This window comes from Lichenostomus cassidix, chromosome 3 (assembly GCF_008360975.1).
Source record: "Lichenostomus cassidix isolate B80296 chromosome 3, HeHo_3.0, whole genome shotgun sequence".
In the NCBI taxonomy this organism is placed as follows: Eukaryota; Metazoa; Chordata; class Aves; order Passeriformes; family Meliphagidae; genus Lichenostomus; species Lichenostomus cassidix.
In genome coordinates, this window is record NC_139483.1 from 6,548,503 (window position 1) to 6,571,049 (window position 22,547).

Sequence of the window (22,547 nt, forward strand, 5' to 3'; positions counted from 1 at the left end):
CTGGAAGAGGAGCATTTCTAGTGTACTTTCACATATTTCTCTGTGACTAAATACTAGGCAAATATTTTACAACTTTGCACGTCAGAAAAAGGGTGGAATTTCATCCATTGTATAGAAAAGGCCTTAAAAAAAATCTGTATTTTTCAGGGCTTATTTAAGACTTTGATGAAATGATGAGCACTAAGCTGAGAACCACAGGTGAGTGTCAGTCTGAAATGGCACAAAGGTACAAGGCATGAAGGAGACACAGCAAAAAAGTGTGGGCAGGGACATGCAGAGCCACTGACATGTCTTCAAATCCAGCATCACCATATTCTTTCTAAACTATATTATCTTTTCTGTGTCTTTTGCTTCTAGGCCTTGTTTTCCTGGCCCATTTGCAGAATCCTCTGTGTGTGAGAAGTACAACTGTGGAACACCTGATGAAAGGAGGTGGTTGAACAACTGGCCTTCAGCTCTGTCTCCATCTTTCAGTGCTTGCAAAAACAAAAACAAACAAACAAACAAAACACCCAACAAAACAACAACAGAAAAAACAAACAAACAAAACAATAACAAAAAAACCCCAAACAAAACCAAAAAACCCCCACCAAACAAAAAAAAGACAAAAAATCCAAGCCAAAGATCGTTTCTGTGCAGCTCAGGAAGCTCTTGGCAATGAGTGTATCTGTGATTTAATAACACACCTACCCAAAATGACACTTCTCCTAATATTCACTGAGAGAAAGAAGGCAGAGCAGCACACAAGGCATTGCTATTGCAGCAACAAACAGCCAAACCACCAGGTATTTATTTTTCAATGTACACAACTGTTGGGGGAGAATGAAAATTATTCTTTGACACTCTGACAGAGCCATAGAAAGCCCTGTGCTTCCCCTACTCCCATGGTGCTGACAAGAAACACCTCACAAATTCTAATAAATAGAGAATAGAAATTAATACTTAAACTACACAGCATCAGGTTTCAAATGGCTTCCTGAATCAGAAAGTGCTGCTCGTCTGTCTTCCTTATTTCCACACTCTGTAATGGTGGCTCTCCAAAAGTCAAAGTGAGATGGATACTACAAGGATCACAGACACTACACTGGGAAACCAAGTATCAATGGCACATCCAGATTTATGGTAGGTGATGGCAGTAAAGTGAAAGTAAAACTGTTTGCACAGTCTGTATTGTTGCCCATTACTGTGTATTTGCCCTTTTTTCTTGCTTAGCTACGGCTGGAGGAATGGAAAATTGTACCTTATATACAGTATTAGGAGACACTTTCTGATCATAAGGTCAATCAGACTGGTTTAGCTGCTTGAGGTGTTTATGGCACAATCACTCAGTGTCTTTAAGGAAAGGTTAGATACATTTATGGGAAAGGTATTTTGCAGAAGCTTTCCTGCTTCATAGAGGTCTTGGACAAAATGACCCAGGAGGCCCCTTCCAAGTCTATCAAATGTGGTTCCCTGATTGATGCTGTTTCCCCCCAAAGTCTTTTCGAAACACAAAGCACTGTTATAAAATTTAATATGATACACTATATAACTTTAACACAATGCCATTTTCTTATAGGAAATGGTTAGCTGCTAGCACAGGAGCCTCGTGCAAGAGGAAGGAAAGTAGAAAAAAAGAAATTGCAGTGCAGTTTCTCTGCCAAGGGATATTGACTATAACATTTACTCTGTGTTTGAGTATGGACCCTCAGCTGTGCAGGGGAACGCCAAGCCAGGGAAGGATGTAAGTAACCCAGACTGTGGAATTTATTTCTCCAGAAAAGCCTGACAAGGCCTGAGGTAATTTTCTATGCTGTACAATAATGATTCCCTCAATGCTGGGAAGCAAATGGACAGCCAGCTCTCGTTGCAAATCCCTGCCTGGTGCTGTATCGGCTGGGCATGAGGCAGAGCTGCCTGGGACAGGAGCAGCAGAGTCCTGCACAGCCACAGGGCTGGAGCTCAGGTGTGTCCTGCACCAAACCCTCCTGTGCTCACCAACAGCACCACCACAAAGAGAAGAGCCTGTTCTGTAACTAATCACTCTCTGCCATGGCTCTCTCCTGGCCTGCTGCCATCCCAGCAGCACCGTGGAGCGGGTGGAGCAAATCCCTGAAAACTGCGAGCTCCAAAAGCTGTGCTTCTAAAAAAGGGCAGCAGCACCCCTGGTAACATGTTTGTCTGCTGACTAAAGACTCAGCAAGAGAGCTTGGGCTACATTTCCCTTGTTTGAATACAAGATTATTTATCAGCAGAATGCTCTCCAGGTCTTCTATGCTTCCACCAAACCATTTAGTAAAATGATAATATTTTTCTCCCTACTATACTTCCCTTTTTGCTTTAATTTGTTGAATGTTTCCTAAATTGACTTCTTTTTCTTTGAAACTATTAACATATTTAGAAGTTAAAGTAATGTAATGTTGGTTTTTTAAAAAAAAAAAAAAATCAACCAGATTCTCTGGGCCATCTGGTTGAAATGCTCTGGTCAGCCTTCACTGCTTTGTAGTAAGTTTTAATTTTAGGTTTTCACCAGAAAAAAAAATACCCAGAATTTTATTGAATTGGAGTTTACTCTCAAAATCACTAACCTTTTTATTTTCACTCCAGCTGATTTAGTTAAAGGCCAAACTCCTCTTCCAAAAACCAGCTCCCAGCCCCCATCTTCTTGGGATAGCCCTGACAGGAAATAACAACATCCATACACAGACACTCTGAAGCCTTTTGAAGCATCACAAATGTGAGCTGTTCCCTTTGGCAGGGCAGACTGGGATTAACTCTTTTATTAACCTTATAACCTCATCTATGAGAAAGAAAAATAGTCAATCCCTTTTTTTTTTTTTTTTTTTTAAATTTGGAAGCTTGCAGCCTTCTTTACCCAAACATTTGCGAGCTCACCCTAGAGACAGGAGCAAAAAGCCCATGGAAAGCCCCTCTCCATGAGGAGCTCCCCAAAGCCCCTCTTGTGCCCTCTCATTATGTTGCACTCAGTGTCAAAGTTTGTGTTTTCACTGGAAAATATTTCCCCTTTACAGGAGGGTTGTGTCTCTCTATATTGGTAGGAACAAATAACAACCTTTTGGTCCTTTTCAACATGTTGCATCAATGTATTTTCCTGATTCCCATGTCAAAAAAGTGACTTTTAGCAGAATGAAAAATCTGACCTGGTTGTAATCCTGACAGTGCTCCAATTGCTCATCCTTAGCTTCATCCCTGGACTGCAGTGCAGAGTAAGAGGCTCACGTTGGAATAGCTCTTCTCACTGAGTCAAAATGGTAAAAATTAGCTCAGAGAGTGACATGAGCAGGAGTTTCGAAGGCAGGAAAATTTATCTCCTGCTCTTTGTCTTACAGTCTAGTGCATTGTAGTGGTTGGAAGATTTAACTTCCAAGCATCCCATCTATATAAATCCTAGTGGACAACAGCTCCCCAGCTCCTTTTTTTAGCGTGGTTGAGCTCAGCAGCTGGAATCTGCCAGGGGATGAGGACTGAGATAAGGATGGAGAAAAACCTTCCTGTAGCCTTGAGGTGTTGGTCAAGGGTTGGGGTAAATGAACAGCCAAAGCCAAACAAAGCTCTCCCAGCTCCCTCTCCCCTGTGTGCTACACAAGGTCACAGCTCTTTGGTGTAAGAGCCACAGGTTTGGGCCAGCCCTGCCTCTGCTCTGCTCAGCTCACACCATTAACTGCTCTGACCATACAGCCCCTCCTGGGCTTTCTGCTCACAAAAGATTTACACTCGGTTTAAATCTCAATCAAAAGTTCCACTTTAGCTTTTAGGATGCCAAGACACTTAAAAATGTCCAATGGGAAGGACAAGTGAGGAAGGCAGAATATCTCTCCCTTGCAAAGGTGTTCACAAATACCACTTGGATGAGAAGTTTCCAACTGCTTTGCTGGATAAACAGACACATCACAGTTGCAATGTGCAGGGGTGCCCTTCACACCAATAGGCAGAGAAAAGGGGCAGTGGGAAGAAGTACCAGAATAAAAATGGCAGGATACAACTGAATTTTACCTTCTTTGATTTTTGAAAACGGGAAAACCTATTCAGGATCACGGATTTCCAGACTGGTTTGTATGCACCATTAATTGTTCCATGAAGCAGAGCTGGGCTGCTATTGTTCCATCCTCCAAAAACAGCTGTTACTATGAGCTCTTTGGGGCTCAGGAACTTCATTTCCCAGTTTTCAGTTAATACGCCAGTGATCATATATAAATAATAGTAATGCTAATGATAACAATACCTGGCTTGCCATTATGTTGTACTCAGTCTTTGTGATGCCACTCTCATGATAAAATCTGTGTATTAAACACTTTAATTGAAACTCTTGATAAAACAGGGATATTTTTACTTGTGCTGTTATATGCACATAATGATCACAAAGCACTTTACAGAATCAAATGAAAGTAGCCAGTCTGATCCTTCTATAGAGGATTTTGTACATCTCAGTAGTGTGTAAAGCTGCTGTATAGATAATTAATTGTCAAACATACCATGTTTTGGGATTTCTCCTGGATGAGCAGCATCCAAAAGCTTGGGGTTTGTCCTTCAGATTGGTCTGGAAGTCTCTAAAGCCACCACAAACAACACAACAGGGACGGTCTAAACTGACTAGACAAGAACAGGCTATGAACATTCACGTCTCATTATCAAGGTCCTTGGGTCAGAAGCAGAAAGGAAAAAATGTTATCATTTGCCTGGAACAAGGAGGGGAAAAAGCCATGGAAGTCTTGGAGCTGAGTATTGAGCAGACTCCATGGGGTCACTGTGAGGGGACAAGGCAAAACTCAGTCCAGCAAATGCTCACGGTAAACGGTGAGGTCTGGGAGGGTCTCCAGCTTTGGGCCTTGGACCAGGTAGTTCTGGAGCTGTGAGACAGTGAAGAGCTTTGTTCCCTCCTGTATAATTGATAAATTACCATTGTTACTACTAAACAATACTACTGAGCACAGAACAGAAATACACTAATGCTTTAACCAGCTCAAGCAATTCTGCTCATGTGCTCACACTGTTCTTAAATGTGCTAGGTATTTGTTTGATGAAACAGTAAGTTTTAGAAAAGAGAGAAAAATAAGAACTTCAAAGATAATAAAAACCTTGACTACATACTTTACCACAGGCAGCTGTGAATAAGCTTCAGTAGTCTTTATTTTTAACATTCCAGATATGTAATTTAATGCAGGTCTAATGACAGTCTCGAACATACTGCTTTAATCGAAATTGTTCAAGCTCTGTTCTGTGACAAGGGCTCACAAGATACCAGCAGGGTTGTCCATTTTCCCCACTTCTGTAGGGAAAAGAAAAGGGAGGGGAGGGGGACACTCTTGAACTTATGTTGCTATTGATGTGTAATATACAATAAAAAAACAGTTAAATTTCAATTACCCACAGGTAATTATAATTTTATTGTTTGACTGTACTATGGGGATTTTTGTAATTCCCAAGACTAATAATTTTCTATAATTTTACAGGTTGTCAAATAAACTATTAAAGATTATCTTTGAAAAGGATTCTGCAATTGTAAGGACATATCATACTGTTCCTGTACATTATTAGTAATTAGAGATCCCTGGATAGTGAAATATCCACACTATATGCTAGCTGCTGGATACCATATTTTCTCACAGCCTCCTGTAATCTTGAACCAAAGCTTTCAAACTTCTCAGCCATTGTAGCCTGAGTCACGTCCAAACTTTTATTAATATTCACTGAGCACTCATTAAGCAATTCTGGTGCGTTCGATACGTTAAATCTGTGCTTCCTGATGGGGGAAAGCAAAGGCTCCCTGGTCCATCCTGGAGTAGTGGAAACAAACACAAAAGGGCTAATTCTGAACTCTATTCCCTGAAGAGGATATAGGGAAAAAGCAACGTTTATACCAGCAGAGAAGACCTGAATCTGCCCTAACAATGCCTTTTGACAGTGATGTGGCTTGCACAACAAAATGGAGTTGTGCTTCCTGATTTTATCCTAAAAATACACATACATGCAAATATGCTGGGGATCAGCATCACCTGTCCACAGTGAGGGGAATGGGATGGGCAGGGTCTCCAGCCCACTAGAAGCCAGAGAGCTGGGGGTATTCCCTCATCCTCATCAGCAAGTCCCCAGATTTACTGGGGTGTTGGTGAGGAACTCTCCAGGCCACTAGAGCCCAGCATCCACAGAGCTGAGCAGGCAGCACCAAGTTCTCCCAGATAATCTGGGAGATGCCAGAGGCCACTAAAGCAGCATGAGCTGGGTGACAGCTTCCTTTACCTGCACAGGGCTTGGGGAGATCCTCACAGGGGTGTCATCCTGAGGAGGACCAGAGGAGGGATGAGCTGAAAGGAAGAGCAGCCCCTGAAGCGTTGCAGGAGCAGCTGGCACAGCCTGCGAGGGCAGTGAGCTGGGGTTCAGCAGCTGGAGAGATGGCTGAGCTCTGCCTGCAGAGCCACCAAAGGCACCATTCTTAGCTGGCAGCATTGTTTTATTGCAGCTGCCCCAGGAGATCGCCATTATTTGCATTACTGGCCTCTTGGATGGCTGTGTGGTGAGGGCTCTGTGCAAGGGGAAACTCCACCGCATTAAGAGAGGCCCCAGACCAGGAGGTCATTCAGGCCTCCACCCCTATGTCTGGGGTTTGCACACCCCCAGCCTGTAAGGACACCCAGCAAGGGCAGCATCTCAGGGCTCTGGACACATCTGCAGGGAGGGCTTTGCCCTCCTCCTGGAGCCAGGAAGCCTCTGTGGCAGCTGCAGTGCTCAGCAAGGGGTCTGGTGAGGGATTTCCCTCACACCAGGGAGCGCCGAGGGTGGATTGTGTTGGTTTTACGGTGGTGTGGAGCTGGTGGAGCAGTATAAAGATATGGCAGCACAGGGAAGGATTAAGGCCAATGGACTGCAGCTCCCTGCCTTCCTCCAGAGACAACTTGGAGCCAATCAAATGTATTATATCTGAGGAGTCAGTGTGGATATACACACAGAGCTCTCTTTTCCAAGGTCTGCTTGTCTTGCTGTCCCGAGCTCATCCTGCACCTATGGGAAGGTGCGGCAAGAAGGACAGTTGATAATTTGGAGAGCTCTTCAATCAGTGGCATTTCCTGCTCCTGACGGCCTCTCTGCCTACTAACCCAGCTCAATGAGACTGAGCCCGTTACTCCAGATGATTGGCACTTACAATAAACAGAGAGAAAATCCAAAGCCCACAGAGAAGGCTCAGTGTGTTTCTGGATAACAGAGGGCACCATATACAAACACAGAGCCCTCCTTCCCCTTAATTCTGGTCTGTGCCTTTCCTGCTTAACACATTCCTTGTTGCAAGTAGAACACGTTCTGACAATTGAATAGTGAAAGCAATTAGAAACAGAATTAATTGATAAAATTAAAGCCCTGCTTTCCTTATGTTTGTCATATGACTACAAATATTGTCACTCCCATTAATATTAATTAATATAATTATCAATGTTTCTAATCCCTACACATTTTGTTGAAAAGTTACTCTTAGCTCAAGAATATAATTGTTAAGTCGTGGAAATGTTAAGTAGCAGCTAAGCAAGTCCAAAGAATTAATAGCAAACTGTAGTTTATCCAGGGATTAGACTTTTAGCAATACATAATCACCTCTTCGTGTGTTCATCCACATAAAATACCTTCCATCCCTCACTACACTCCTGCCTACTTGTCCTTGCAGTGCACAGTTTTCAAGAATTAAAAAGAAAAAAGAAGATAGTAAGTACATATTCTGTGTAGCTGCACGTTGTTCTTCAAGGTAAGTCACTGCACCAAGAGTTCTGTGCCCTTAGCTGAGAGCAATGCCAAGGTCAATTATCTCAGGCTAGAAGCCCTAATGCAGGATACTTTTGTGATCAGAATAATCTATGTAACACTGCAAAGCCTTTGTTTTGGTGTTGAGCAAAGCAATTCCTCTCTCTCCTGCTTCCTGTTGCATTGTCTCTCGGTTTGGAACGTCACAGATTATTGGAATAATCCAAAGGAGTGCCCTGGCATGGTACAACCAGCGCTCTGAGGGCACAGGGATGTCGAGCAGAGCCTTCCCTGCTGCCTGCCCAGCTCCTCGACAGACCCTCAGCAATTCCTGCCTGGCAAGAGCATCTCAGCAGCAGTGCTAGGTGCAGTATTAATCAGCTCTTTTGGAGAACAGCCAAAGTGCTTTAAAGGCCTTTGTTGTAGGGTGGAGGGGTTTTTCTGCTAGAAGAGAATAATGTAATCATTTGGCTATTAATTTTTAATTGTATGTTGCTCTGCATTATTACCAATCTATACTGGTTTTCCTGAGAGAAATGAGGATGCTGTGCAAGTGGTTTCTGTTAGGAATGCTGTTGGGCCACACTGGAAAAGAAGTGAGAGAAAAAAGCTGTTCTTCAAAGTTACTGCAGTCACCTGCTGCTGTCTATTCCTACAAGGCATCACATTAAATACTTATAAAATGTATGAGCTTAAGAAGATTCATAGAGAAGTGACACAGTTTTCCCTGTTGTCAGTTGTTTTTCTTTGCTTGCTTTTGTGACGTTTTGTTTCTTTTTTTATTTTTAATGGCCACCCTTTGTAAGGAAAAGTTACCTCTGAGAAATCTTTTCCAAGCAAACTAAACTCACTGACGTGGATGAAATCAGCAGCAAGAGTAAGAAACACACGAATTCTTCTCGGAAGACAGTCATTATCAAAAATGCTAAGATTCAGCCCACTGATACACTTAAACTTTCTGATAAAGAAATGATTGTATCACTCACTTGTGCCAGCTCACAAATCCTTCATTTCACCTAAGAGAAAACTGGCCATGAGGGGACAGGAAATCTTTAATCTGCTTTTCTCCATTTCTTCAAATATCTGGTTCTTATCAACTCGCATCAAACATAAGTGACACAGAAACTTCATGATGTGTCCTCCACTTAATAAATGCAAACAAAGCACAGACACGTCTCTAGTGTGACATGGATTGAGCACAGCTAAGTATTACATGGGAGCAAGGCTGCAAAGCAGCTCTAAAAAGGCACCATTGGCTGCAAATTCAGGAAGAAGAAATCAATTACACAAAAAAAAAAGTTATGTAGAAAAGTGTACACTTTGCCACTGACCTGTGTCAGGAGGAGGGTTAGAAGGGCCCTTCATCTGTTCACCCCAATATTTGAATAATATCCTTTGCAAAGAAAAATCATGGCTTTTTTTCTCTTCAGTCCCTAATTATGTATTTCAATATAATAGAATTTGTGTTATATAAAATCCTATAATGTCTAATCCCTATAATAAATCACCCTATGATAAATATTTTATACAACTATATATTAATGTACTAATGTATTATTAAAATAAACATGTATAAATATATGTAAGTTATCTTAAATAGCTATATACTACTACTTATTAAAAATTATTAATGTTTTTGGCAGATATTCAAGGTTGCCATAATTTTTTTGTCAGCTGAAAAGTTCTGATGAGCATTTGCAAAGTTTGCACTCATTTCAGTTGAATTCATTTCAAAATAGAGAAATTGACTCTTTTCATGAAGAATTAGACACGTTAAATTTTCAGATAAAAAAAAACCCAAACAAAAAAACTATCAAAAAATACCAAAATCACCCACAGAAATTTTCTACCTGATCAGTTCCAAACTGCAGTTTTAGTCCTGGCATAAGCCCATGATCATGAGTAAAAAATGTGCCTTTGTCTTCTCCATATCCAGTGCTGCAGGATCTTCAGGAGTGATTCAGGAGAGCTCTGAAACATTCACAGTAAGTCCAGTAAGCACTTTTCCAAATAGTGATTCTTTCCTGAGCTAGGGCCAAAATAGGTCAAGTAAAGGGAAAACCAAAAATGCAGACTATGAAGCAACTTGCCCATAATTCCCCAGCAAATCAGAGATTAAACCTCTTGTTCAGTAGCCTCTGCTGGGGGAGACTGCATTTATCATTCCAGGAATTAGTTTAATCAAGGCATATTATTGCAAAACATAATGTACAGAATATTATTAATTTGGATTACCCCATTGCTTCACAGCTTTGAAAAAATAAAAGAAAAAGCTACTGAATTTGCAGTCACCTTTGATAGTGAGGTTCTGTTCCTCTGCCTATTTGAGGTATTTCTTTCCATCTCCTGCACCATCATGTTTCAGTTCCTGAGAGCTGTAGATATTTATTCAGTGCCCTTCTATCTTGGCCATGACAAATAGCTCTCTGATAACAAATCACACTGAGCATCATTTGCTACCAGGAAGGATCCTCAAGAAGCACACACTCTGTGATACAGGATATCCCCTGCTTTGTTGTGAATGCCATAAAGAGTTTCACAAAATCAGCTTCCTTGCATTGAAAGGGTAAGAATGCATCATCTTAGTAGTTTTACCACTTCTTATTGCCTGTTTAGGCTTCACATTTAGTCCCTGCTCCCTTGCTCTTCAAATGAATGCTGCTACTTAAACACAGAGAACGATATGTGCTTAGTGAGAGATTCAAGGATTTCAGCTATCAATAGAGGCTTAATTATGTGCTGGTGGATGCTCAGGTACTACAACGATGGCTGTTGTATAAATTGCACAAAGCCAGCACAGAAGAGACCACTCACAGCTCATCATACACTCTGCTCCAGCAATTTAGACAAAATAAAATGTAATCCACGATATAAACTTGCATCTTCCTTGCCTATGTCATAACCCATCATGTAATGTGATGTTATTCCATGTTGTGTCATGAGTAACATGATGCAATACAATGTCACACTTCAGGAAATGTTACTAAGAGAGAACTGATTCTTGTTATCAGCTCAGAATGTGAGCCTCTGATCCAAACACATTGTGGCTGTTGCTGATGGGAAGAGATCAAACTGAGACCTACACTGGGCAAATGTTTTTCTTCTCTGGCTTGGCCAGCAGATGTCCATTTGCCAGGTTTGAGTTCAATTGAGATTTCTTTGTCACGAGCACTTTCTCTTGTAAAGACATAGCAATTTTATGGCAAGCCAAATACTGAAAAAAAAAAGCCCTTAGAAATACATAATAAATGTATATTAGCAAGACAGAAAATTGGAAAATGGCCACCTGCCAGCAGCCACATAAATTTTGGAGGCAATGCATTTTTCTGCCATTATGTATTATCACAGGAATTGCAAATATTTATTAAAAGTATTAAAATAGTGAGAATGTTAAATGTTTCCTTCAGTAGTGGAAATTCGCACTGCCACATAGAAGATAGGATATTCTGATACAATGTTTATTAAAATGACTTCATTTTATTAGGCTGTCGTACACAATAAATGTGCAGGTACAGTTAACAAAAGATCTATTGTGGATACAGGAGATTTGTGAGTAACACTTCAAAAAAATAATCTCTTCTGAACTCTATTCATATAAAAAGCATGCTACAAACTTTCATTAACTTCCTTAGAACCAATTATTTTCTGAGCTTATTTTCTTTTTCTGCCATCCCCCTATATTTTGTTAGTCAATTTGTTTGCTTATGTTTTAATGCTTAGCAGGATTAAATGCAGTTTATCTTTAATTTATATACAAGTAAGCTGAGTATGTATGTGGAGCAGGCAACAAAAGATTATTTTGGGGTTCATTTACAGGTCTAAACATGAATGACTAATATATTGGGACCTCAGTATCTTTTCATCCATATACAAAACATTATTGACAGATTGGTGGGAGCTCCGTAATATTGATCGAAAAGAAAATCCCATTCTAGTTTTGCCCACATTTTCTGCTGGGACTAATCACAGTGATTTTGTTCTAAGGTTCTTGTTGCAGCAAGATACAGAACAGTGAACACCCTGGTGGGGTAACTTTTCTGGTTGGCTTTTCTGGGCTTTGAGCCCCTTCCATGAGGGCCTGAGCACCGATGGGGACAGTGACATAATGCCCATATAAAGAGGAATCAGCAGTGAAAGGAAAGAGGATGGCTCTTGCCTTCACAACTGAAGGTGTCCTCAAAATGGCTTTTAAACATATTTTTTTAAGAAATGAGCAGAGAAATAAGGAACTAGTACTGGGTGTCTTTCTTACACAAGTGCTCCTCAATTCCTTACAGTCCATTAGGCAAGAGGTGGGACTGGAGTCTATGTTGTAGGCAGGGGGTGAATAGATCAAAGTTACAAGACCTCAGATTTATGGAGAGTCTTATGCAAGAAAAAACCTGACTCTGGAAGATAAAATTTCAGAAATAAAGGATCTTTCTCTCTGCTTTTACACAGTGCAGTTTTATTCCTTTCTGATAAACACAGGGTGGTGGCAGGGGAAGTAACTTTCATGAAAAAACCACTTTCATGAAAAAAACCACTGATCCAGACAGTTTGTATGTATTTGTGGAATATCAGAAGTGGTGCATGGGATTTAAGACAAAGGGTGCATGTTGGAGAGACACCCTGACCACTCACAGGCAGAGGCAAACTCTCTGCTGCCTTTAGAGGGGCAGGTGTGACATCCCCTCACTGCTGCAGTCAGAAACCAGGGCTGAGACTGGCTCTGTCCAAAGCATTTGCAGGATTCAGTGTAAAAACAGGAGTCAGCACTTCAAGCAATGCAAACCCATTTGCTTGGCCAACCTTATTTAATATGAAGCATGTTTTATCTTGATTTAGGTGGTTGTTGTTCTTTAATTAAAGAAATTATGGGAGGTCATTCTCATTAGTTTAGAAGAGTCCTCACAGAAGGGGTTTGCACTGATTTAACCTCAGGGTAAACTGGCACAACTTTTGCATGTAAATAGGATTTAACACTGGACACTTTGTGTGTAATCCAGCTCTTCACTCGTGACATTCAAGGAATACTTGGAATACTGACTGAAATAAAAAGATAATGATGATGAGCTGGGGTCTTACCGTGAAATTTGTCAAATGATCTGCAGTGGCAGCCTGGAGCCTCTGCACCAGCAGGGAGGGGACACCACAGGGCTTTGTGCTGGGGGCAGTGCAGGCAGCTCTGGCCATCCCTGCATGGTGAGAGATTGGACTCAAATCCCATTGCTCACGTCTGGCCAGATGGAGGATGAGCTGAGGGGCACAGAAACTGGGCAGCAAGAGGAGAGAGCAAGGCAGAGGCCAAGGAAGCTGTGCCCTGGGGCTGGAGCATGGCACAGGTGCGTGGCAGCAGAGGGGCCACCACTGCTATGGAAAAGATTTGCCGTGAAAGGAAAAAAGAAAAAAGGGAAAAAAGCAGCGGCATGAGAAGTGCCAACTGAATGGCGCTGTCTTTAATTGGTACCACCAAGGGCTTTGTGCGGTCAGCATGCTTTTCATGTTTATAATAGAATCCCCAAATTCGACTGATCTGAAGGGCATCTGACTGTTTTACATTAATCACAAGCTATACAGCAGAGGCTGAGAGCAAGTGGGCAGATACCCTGGTGGAGTAGCACTAAGGAGCTCTCATTATAATCATCCTGCCAAATCAAAAGAAAAACCCTAAGGCTCCTAATAAAGGAGACCACTGGACTAAACAAATTGAACAAGTAGCTAGACATGCATGAGCTCAAAACTACTGGTGTCAATCAGATTTTCCTGAGCCACTCACTCCGCTCGGCTCTCCAAAGCACACACGGAGGAGACACAGGGACAAGGTGACACGTGGGTGCCACAGCACACCCCCAGTGCTGGGCAGGCAGGTGCAGGGGGCTTTTTGAAGCCACCTGCAAGAAGTCATCACTGAACACTTCTCAAACTAATCCAGCACTAAGGAAAAGGGCAGTGTCAATGGGGACATTACCCACTCAGGATATCTGAGCAGGCTTTCCAGTCTCAGTCTCTACATCCATCCCTTCCAGGTCAGGAGATATCAAAGAAAGGCTTTGAAGCTCACAACTCTGTGGCTCTAGGACAGGAAGAAAGCTTTCTAGTACCCTGAAAGCTCTGCCAACTTTTCATCTTCCTGCACCTACTGATGGAAGTAATTGCATTAGTCATATTCCCTAGTGGAAAACAAAACAAAAAACCCCCAACCCAACACAAAAAGGTGGGTTGTTGCTTTCTGAAAAAATTCAGTTGGTGCTAGTGAAAAATCTGCAGAAATGGGAGAAAAAGAAAATTCTAAATTTAAAAGTGATATATTACTTCTTGGGTTTTGTTTGGTGTTTTTTAAGACAAATGATTAGTAGGTTCCATTAGCTACCACCCCTTCTCAAAAGTCATCAGGCAGGAAACCAAGATTTTGAGGTATTCCCTCAAAACTCAAAGAAAAAATAAATCTGTACGCAAGAGTGACTACCGAGGGAAGATAAAGAAACAAAAAAGATGAGGAACACTATTTAGCACAGCAACCAGGGAGAGATGGAAAACCAGAAGGTTTCAGTAGGGAACAGCTGGACAAGGGATGATGCACCTGAGGAATCAGGTGAAGGCATCAAAGGAGATGTTTTATGGAGAGAAAATTCGCTTTGAAGAACTGATAGCTAAAACACTGTCAGCTTTTGAAGTATTGGGAAACTGTACCTACCTGCACCATGTCCATTGTCACTGGCTCTGTCCCCTGTTACCAGCTGAGTGGTGGCAGCTTTGCATGGACACTGCAGTCACCATGGAGAAGGCAGAACTGGAGCTCCCCTAGCAAGTAATGTTTTGAGAACTATTATTATTTATAAATGTAATTCTTTCTTAGTTCTTAGTTCATTTTTCCTGCTTTTCTTCCTATAGCTTCTCTCTTTTTTTTTTCCCCCCCTTCAACTCCACACTGTAATAAATCAACATATAAATGTACTGGTTTATTTCCACCTGGAATGTTGGAAGACAAATAGTACAAAAGATCAGTTTGGTCATTTACCATATTGGTTTAGCATGGTAATACTATTGGGGTTTTTTCATTTCTCATTTCAAGACTGTAAACAAATACTGCAAGAACAGATCAAATACTCTCTACCTAAGACAATGCCTTGTGCAATGAAAACATCAAACCTGCTTTTTGAAGGCCAAACTGCCCCTCCTTTACTTTTTCACAGGGAAAACTCAGAATTTTGAATTAGCCTGAAATTTGAAACTACATTTTTGCCAAGCAGCAAAAGCAGATGCACCCTTAGCCACGCTAAATCACAAACACATACACACATGGAGATGAGGAAAATGCACATTAAATATGAAAAAGTATTCCTTTCAGGCAGAAGATAAACAGCCCTACTACAAATTAGCTCTCGGCCCCGTCAGGTGTGAATCTCTCTTGTCAATACGTACCAAATTCCCTGAGATAGAACCACATGGTCATGAATTTTATTTCTCTCCTGCTTAATTCCTAGTACCACTCTCCCTTGTGGATTTACTCAGGGATGATTTACAGTGGGAAAGGTGACATTAAACACGTCATTGAGCATGCAAAGATGCTGCACTCAAAGCAGCATATGCTTGACTTTGTTAAAAGATGAATGCTGTCAACTCCACAGTGCCCACCAAGATCTGGCCTCCTTTTTCTTCCCAACAAACTTTGAGGAAGATGCAGACATGAGTCTTGACACTGAGAGAAATAAAAGTTAATGTATTCATGACATGATTTCACTTGCAGCCTGATTTAGCAATGTCTTGTCTAGTTTGGATCTGCTGGTGCTTTTCCTAATTTACTCATTGCACAAAGAAAATAAATAAATAAGTGCACTATAGTCTTATTTATCCTTCTTTGGACATTTCTTTACCAGGCAGATGGTCAATTAAGAGCACTAAACAATGACACTGTTTTCTCTGTAAACATTTTTTTTCTAATAGCCTAACAAATGAGAATCTGTGCTGCCATACTGCTGAATACCATCTTGACTTTCTAATTACAAAGAACTGTGTCTTGATAGTAACAATTACAGCTGTAACAATGATGCTAGTACTTGAACAATATAGTTGGAGGCAAAGTGCTTATCGGAATATTCACAAATAAAGGCTTACATTTATGCCAGCTCTGGAGATGGGAGGTTAAACAGTTGGGGGTGGGGAGGTGTAGAAGAAAGGTTGAAAACATTGGTTTAGTAGCTACAGATGTGAATTTGAATCCAATTACATGAAAAGCAAGGGGGGGGAGAAGCATGAAAAGAAGCTGTTTCCTTCTGTTTGGCTAATCAATAGGTTAAAGGGTTAGTAAAATTAACATGTTAATAACATTCATTTTGCTATTTATGTAGCGGTCATAGTATTTTCAGAGAATTATGTCTTGTGAGTAATACACATGTTATTATGCCTGCTTTTTCCGTTTTTTGTCTGAAATGCTGAAATGGTCAGTACATTTTTTCTCCCAGTGTGATGGAAATTAGCTTCTCAAGGCTCTAATTTACCCTACCTTTCTTATTTAACTTCTTAAATCCAACCCTTCCAAGGTTTGGGTGAGTTTTTTCCTTCTTTCTTGAATGCAAAGCTCCCCCTACCCCAAACAAAAGGGGTAATGCAGTCCCTGAGCTCAGCACCCATCCCCAACACCGCTGTCCATGGGGAGCACGTTGGTAACCAGGGAGTCACGGCACCATCCCAGAGGGAATGGGTTCCTTGGAGGAGGCTCATCCTCCCGTTCCTTCCTTCCTCATCCCTGGTGCCACAAGACCCCCAGCCCCTGGCACTGCTCTATGCCCACAGGCAGGGTGGCTTCTGCCTCCTGCTCTCCCTCCCTCACTCCCATTCCCACTGCGCTCCACCGGCTCTCCGAGCCGTAATTTAGCCCACACTTATTAATCAGTGCACATAATTTGTCTCTAATGCTGTCAATTTAAGATGGCAACCTGACTTTTTTTTTGGAGGGGGCAGGGTCAACAATTTAATGAATCTCGTCTGCATTTTAATTCAGACCTAATAATCTGCCTCTGGCAGTTTTCTTAGAAAAGCACAACGTTTTCCAGGATTTTCTTTCATCGAATCCAGCACAATGGGATGTTTACCTCCTGCCTTGGATATGCCTGGCCCAGGCTAAGTCACACACAGACCTACCTTAATCAAACTGGGACAAGGACTAAATCTCCTGATTTGGCCTTTGAAGGGTTTTCCTGGGGATGTGCAGAGCATGAGGAAAGAGAAACTTGGGGCTGTGCAGTCTCTTTTCTGCACAGATTGGTGCACAGTTGTAGGCACAGAACTACAGACTTCCATGACTCACTGTCCCTCATGGAATAACTTCACAAATGGCTGGAGCATCCAAGGCACAGCTCCAGAAGAGCTTTCTTTAGCCATTCCTATGCTTTTCTTATTGTTCTTCCTACAGTAAAGCCCAGCAGGAGGGGGAAAAGAGGTACTGTGAAAGGAAAGAGGGTGCAGAAAACTCCATCCTCCTGATGAACCAGCATGGATGAGTTTGTCTATTTGCCACACCAGGAGGCTGGAGCCCGATGGAGCAGCTCAGCGGCCTTCCCTGGGTCAAAATAAATAAAACTCCCCAAAGCAGAGGCTGCAGATGCCCATGTCAGATGTAAGCAGAACAGACTTTGTTATTAGGAGCGCTGTGACTCTGCCCGGCGCTGACAGGAGCTCCTGCCTGGCTTTCAGTCACCGCTGTCACTCGCCCTGACAACGCGGGCACTTAATGTATTCACGGCACTGCTGCACACGCAGCTGCAACTCCCAGCACACTGGGCTGTTTACCCCTGCTCTTTTGTACCAGGGCATGCAGCAATTTGCCTCCCTGTACCACAAAATTCCTCAGCTTAAAAAATTTTGCTCTCATTTTGTTTGCCCTTAATAGGAAAACAACCCTTTTGCAGCCCTGCCACTAGCACAGCCACCACAGTCTGCAGCATCACAAACACCAAAATGTCACATTTCACATTTCCATCAGAAGTGTCTCCTATATATTTTTATGCATATCCTTCATCTCTCCCTGCACACATTATTTTTTCCCCTTTAACAGCTGCTTAGCATATTTTATGCCTTCTGGATTGTATCTGAGCAGTACTGGAAGGGGCATTCCTGCAATGTACCTAACTACAGGCAGTAACAGCAGAGGGGTTTTATGTCCCAAATTACCTCCCAGTGCTGCTACATCTGACTGCCAGCACAAGGTGCTTCTGGAGCAGCTACTGCTTCACAGACCTCCAGCAGCTCCAGTCCAGTGGCTCTTTGAGTTTTCCATGAGGAATTACCTGTCATTTGACTGATTTACCACTCATATTCATTATTGTCCCCTACTGCAAAACTCTGCCAGACTCAGGTGTCTGCCCTCACCACACATTACAAGGCAGCCCCATCCTCCATACCATTAATGCCACTTTCAAAACTCAGCTCCAAGCTGGTAATCAAACGAGACAGAAAACCAAATTCCTGTATCCTAAGGTACTCCAGGTAAAGCATATAATTTCCTAACACATAAGCATCTTTCTCTAGGAACTTAAAAAAACCCAAAGATAAAATATTTCTCTTAGTTCAGGCATCTCCCAAACACAGGGGTAAGGTCAGTAGTAAGATGCAATGGGAAATTCAGTGAAATTCTCTCATCTCAGTTGCAGGTCTACATTCAATAGGCTCGTGTTAATGCCCTTTGCTTTAGCTGCTGTAGTGTCAGAGTGATATCATCCAAGCAGAGTCACCTGAAGTAGTCCATAACACGCTACTTAGTTTAAATTCCTTTGTCTGGCCACAAATGTCCAGTTCTAGCTAAAAGCTTGAAAGTGAGACAAATGGTAAAATAGACACTTCAAGAGAATAAAATTGTGAAGTGCTCAGGTAGCACTGCGGAGAAGGGAGTTTCAATTCAGAGAGCTTTCCAGATGAAACAGACAATTAAACCCTTATTGAAAAGAGATTCTGCCACCCCCCCTTCTTTTCTCTATTTTTTTTTTCCTTTAAAGCAAGGGGAAAATAATACCGGGAATTTAGAAACATGAATTTTTAAAACCTAATAAGCTACACTAACAATCTCCACAATTCCCTTTTGTTAAAATATTTATTTGGAAATGCAGGATTTGTGATGAGGGCAGGCTGGGTAAGCAGGCCTAAATGCTGCTTGTGCAGGGGGCTCAGTGGCACCCTCAAGGCCAGGGCTGCCCTTGGCCATCCTCAGCTCAACCCTTTCTAAATAGAACAAACACTTTTCTACCAGCCTGCTTCATGCCTCATGCTTTTGACTCATCTTTTATTATAATTTTTTGCAATCTTTTTGACCTACCCCAGTTTTCTTCTCCCTCTGCCTCCCTTCCCTTATATTTTGGCTCCGTGTGACTAAACTCCAGCCTTCTCCCTCTCACACACAATGCTAATAAATTAAATCCTTTTGTGTAACTCTATACTTTATTATAGGTCTTCAAGCCATTCCTGAAATCCCAAGCCAGTCTTTGTAAAGTCTTAGTTCACCTGAAGGCAAACTTCAGCACTTTTGCTTCAGATAAGGCTCCTTCTCCCCACCAGTACAGCTTCAGCTCAAAAGATTGCCATGTTTTGCTGCAAACTAACACAAAATGACCATACAAAAGAAATGTGCATGTTCCTTTCTTGCAACACAAAAACATGCACAATATAAAATAAAAAAATAACAAAAAGGACTGGTCTGATTGAGGAAAATCAGCCCTGAAGGAACCTGGTGAAGAAATCAGTGCTAAACTGCCTCCCTGCCCCAGAAATCCTGCTTTACTTTTTTTTCCAGGGATGAAAAATGCTTAGACCTTCCTGAAAACATCAACAGGCTCCCAGGTAACAATTCAGTGATGCCTTCTACTTTTGAAGGAGAGGGAGTTTAACAACCAGATCTTCCACCATGTGCTCCTCCTACCTGGGAAAGGTGTCCCAACTCGCCATGTGCAGCAAGAGGATGGACTTTACCTCATACTGAGCAGACCTTCTAACTAGCAGGAGTGAAAACAAGCATTTCTCACCAATCTCCCAAACCATCTCTAAGCCCCATCTATTTTCAGCACCCAGACAATACTGTGATCTGTAAGTCCTCAGTAGGCTGGAAAGTGGTGACAGAAGTCTCAGTTGATATGTACATGACTAACACACTCAAGGATGTTCCTTTGGGACAACAAAGATAACAGCGCCCAGGGCAAAACTGTCAGAGAAAGAGGGAAAGAGCTTCAAGGGGAAAAAAACTCTATATTGAGCTCACCAGTCACCAAGTACTCATGCAAGAACTACTTCCTCTTTTTCTTAAAAATAAACTTTTCTTGGAATAACTGAAGGTGATGTCATCACCATTAGTCTCACCACTATTAATTATAAGCTCATACAGAATGGGAGGAAGTGTCAGGGGAGAAGACAAAGATGAGGCCATTGACTCAGGAGAGGAAAAGCAGACCAGAACCATGGGACTTGGACACTTCCCCCTTCCTATTTCCAGTAACCAGGTATCAGATAAGCAGTAAGATATGTACCAAAGATGAGGATAACAGCTGTGATTAAACAGCTTAACTGCCCTGCACTGTAACAGTGCTCCTCTTTGCTTGTCTCTCTGCAGAGACACTGCCAGGAAAAGGAACAGAAGAAGGGATTTGAAAGTAGTGACTCCAATTCAGGAATAACCAGCACAGAGCTACAGCCCTTGGTGCAGAAAGGATCACTGACACGTAGCTCCAGGGAGGGAGCTAAATTAAGGGAGCTGCCCTCAAAGAGCCTGCAGTACATGGGAGTGGAACCAATGTCCTGGTAAAACAGCAGCACAGCTGCAGGCACAGCAGGAGGGAAACCCACCAGGAACAAACAGAGAGAAGGAGGCTCCTCGGAAAAGGGATGGTCAAATGCCTGCCCAAGAGCTGGGTGTGAATGGCCAGTTCTGAATCAAGCTCTGTTTGATTAAGTGGGAAAGAGGAAAGACTTAAAAGACTCATTTTAAAACAAAAAGTCATGACTGAAAATGACAACTTGATACTGAAGCACTACAAGGAGTGACCAAATGCAGAGGTGTCTTTCCTACAATGTGAATTTGTCAGGCTGCCTCAACTTCCCTCTCCTTAGGCGCTGCGGTGCAGTGAAACCCAGGTGCTTTGTAAAATGAAAATGCTGCAGAAGCTCTAGGTACAAATGCAGCACGTGCAAAAGCCCTTTTATTCCAACTGTGCTACTTAAAGAAGTGGTTTGTGAAACCATTTTCAAGCCTTCAGCAATTCTCCCTGCTTGAAGAAATCATTTTAGCATCTTCCTCATGGGTTGTTCATAGACTTCAAGCCTCCAAGTTCAGCCCATGGTGTCACCTGAAAGGGCACTGCAGGCTGGGGATCACAAGCACAACAGAACTGGAAAGTTCATTTCACATATTGTTTCAGCCCCAGTACTTAATTCTGGGAGGAGGTGATTTTGCATCAGAATGAGACATACTGGGTACAAACCACAGATTACTTTTTAGAGGAGTTAATCTTCCTATCCATTATCTCGAGTAATTCAAAAAGCACAAAAAAATGGAACTGTTCTTGAAGAAAGAATTCATGTTCAGGTAATTACAAATAACAGACACATCTGGTTATCTTAATTGTTTGGGAATGTCTCAATTATCTAAGAATGTTTTCATAAGGACTCAGAGACAGTAAAACTTTCTCACGGCAGATTGCATCCACTGATGAGAGGAAATTCAGTGGAGCTAAAACACTGGAGTGTGCTTAGACCCAGAGAGCACTTTCAGTCCCGTTGCCAATGGGCTTTATTTGCCTCTGAAGGACGACAGACTATGAAGTGAGAAATGGAAAAGTCCCACATAGGCAGCAGTAGCCCCTTTCCCTGCTAGCTGCAGCTTTTCCAGCACTCCTGTGAAAATGAAGGTGGTTTTGTGCACTGATGGTTCAGCCAGAAAAACGACAGGAGTGATTTTTTAGACATTTGCCCCGAAGAGAGGTGAGTCAAGTAAAGGCCCTTGTCCTGCCCGAGGGCAGTGCAGGCGTTTGGTGGCTGGTGAGTGGCACCCCTTCCCTCACAGATATTTGAAGTGTCTCCTGCCCAAGGGGAGTTCATCGCAGAGGAGCCTGAAAGCTCCTGCAAAGCTGAAATCACCTGCATGGAGCAGCAGCTGCTCATCAGAGCCCAGAGCCAAACCCCAGAGAGGGAGACTTTTCAAACACCTCAGGCAGACCCTTGCCCCAGTGGAGCACAATGTTTCATCATGGAGACTGCAAAAATCAGCAGTCTGCCATTGGGAATTACCTCCTACAGCTCCAAACTGCCTCTGTGCAGAGGGGTGGCAGGGAACGGAGCGGGAGGAGTCCTGCACTTTTGCCAGGGTGGGAGGGTTTCCTACACGTGTCTGTCCCAAAGTTCAACGAGTTCTTCCACCAGGGCCACAGCCACCTGGCTCTGATCTTCTCTGATAAGGGCTGGAGAAGCTCTCAGCCCCCAGCCTCCTCCTGCCTAAGCAGCACCTTTGCTTGGCAGGCATGACTGGGGTGAAATCCTGTCACTGGAGCGAATGTCCCCCTGTGGCTAATCAAAGAGCCAGGAGGGGTGTGCCGAGGCTCCACACAAATCCCAATCAATATTATTTATCTGGCTGAACACGCGAGCCGGCCGCATCCCCTCCACCTAATGCCCACTCCCAGCCCCTCCACCCTGTGGGTATCAGCAGGAGGGAACCTGATGTATGCTGGTAATTATCTGCTGCTGAAAAGAAGTGCTATTTCTCTTATTTTTGTAATGCAGATCAATGCACATGTCACTACTGAAAAGCTGTGTCATTTAGGATGGAGCATTAACTGCTAGGAATGGATTCTGAAGCTCCCCAC

The 22,547-nt window shown here is 42.5% G+C and overlaps 2 long non-coding RNA genes across 3 annotated transcripts in view; one reads left to right on the forward strand and one right to left on the reverse strand.

Moving 5' to 3' along the window:
- The window catches only part of LOC146438945 (uncharacterized), a 438,604-nt gene extending 433,244 nt beyond the window's left edge, over positions 1–5,360 (forward strand). Inside the window, exons 9-10 of one of the 2 annotated variants that reach the window (XR_014850584.1) lie at positions 358–1,122; positions 1,559–5,360. This is a non-coding gene — a long non-coding RNA (uncharacterized LOC146438945). Of the gene's footprint in view, positions 1–357 lie in introns of both variants that reach the window. The other variant, XR_014850582.1, reaches the window with a different exon arrangement.
- LOC146438947 (uncharacterized) overlaps positions 1–22,547 on the reverse strand; it is a 156,839-nt gene that overhangs the window by 21,402 nt on the left and 112,890 nt on the right. The window contains exons 5-10 of the long non-coding RNA XR_014850581.1: positions 14,402–14,508; positions 9,576–9,696; positions 4,473–5,266; positions 4,223–4,277; positions 3,141–3,238; positions 2,568–2,655 (exon numbers count right to left, since the gene is read on the reverse strand). This is a non-coding gene — a long non-coding RNA (uncharacterized LOC146438947). The remainder of the gene's footprint in view (positions 1–2,567; positions 2,656–3,140; positions 3,239–4,222; positions 4,278–4,472; positions 5,267–9,575; positions 9,697–14,401; positions 14,509–22,547) is intronic.